This window comes from Papilio xuthus, unplaced genomic scaffold (genome assembly GCF_000836235.2).
Source record: "Papilio xuthus unplaced genomic scaffold, Pxut_1.1 DF828952.1, whole genome shotgun sequence".
In the NCBI taxonomy this organism is placed as follows: domain Eukaryota; kingdom Metazoa; phylum Arthropoda; class Insecta; order Lepidoptera; family Papilionidae; genus Papilio; species Papilio xuthus.
Genome location: NW_013529697.1, coordinates 8,233,586 through 8,234,790, shown reverse-complemented (window position 1 = coordinate 8,234,790; position 1,205 = coordinate 8,233,586).

The following is a 1,205-nucleotide window of genomic DNA, read 5'->3' as shown; positions in this document are numbered from 1 at the left end:
CCCCGCCACTATCCCCCGCACAGCCTCCGACTTCGCTCCTGCTCTATTGCATTCTTGAACCCTAACTATAAGTTAGTTTTATTTAAGCTACATTTAGCTAATTTCTGAAAATAAATATAATACTTTTCCTATTTGTCACAAAGATGCTATATATTATACAGCGCCATTGTTTGTACGTTACTTGGGAAATGTTCCACTATTTTAAGATCAAGTTAACAATTTTATTTTGTCAATATTACGTGGAATAAGTTTTTTTTCTAACTAAAAATTGTGTTTATACGAATGTAGTGCATTAACCCCAAGCTTAATAAAAATAACACAAGTTATATACTCACACACACACACGCACACATACGCACACACTGCTGTGAACTACAATATATTCCAACTACACCTTCCCTCATTTAATTTGTGCAAATTTACTACAATATTGTGGACAAAGCAGAACATGCGCAGAACCAAAGGCGCGGGTGCTCTTTGAACTGTTCCTAATTAAACGTGACAACATTGTGTGACCTCTACCTATGATCGATCCCATTAAATGATCACAGTCGAGCGCCGACGGCGACAGCGACCCTACAACGAAGAGTAACATCCATTTGCACGACTGAAACCTTTTCTCCGTGTATTAAGCTTATGTTTGCGAATACAATACTAGTAGTACTGTTCATGCAGTAGACATGAGTCTGGTTGCGGAGGCTCACATTCCTAAATATCCGATTGTTATTAGTTATAATATTATTTAAAATTCTTTAAGCTTTTGCAAATTGTACTTATATGTAGAGAGACCTTTAAAACTTTGATTTACAAAATGGATAATAGTTCATTAATTATAATACAATGTAATATGATGAGGTGTTCTTCACTACTGCGAACTTCACAATACGAAACATTACAATTTCGCCAAGCAAATCACATTTACACTGAGCGGACAACAGTGGTGCGAGTGCGACACAGGACGACACCAGGTAGGGCAGATGTCACCGCGCCGTATGTGCTAAACAACGACACAAATAACGCGCAGCAATGAATGCTCCCCCGCCCCCGCTCCCACCCTCGCCACTGCGCCTGATGAGTGCGTCTCATCAGCTTATGCTAATACAGGGATGTAGTGCGTGGGTGTGGGGTGTGGGGTGCGCGGTGCGGGGTGCGAGCGTGCACTATCGACCGCCGCCTGCATAATGAATGAGGTCCGAGCCCCCGCG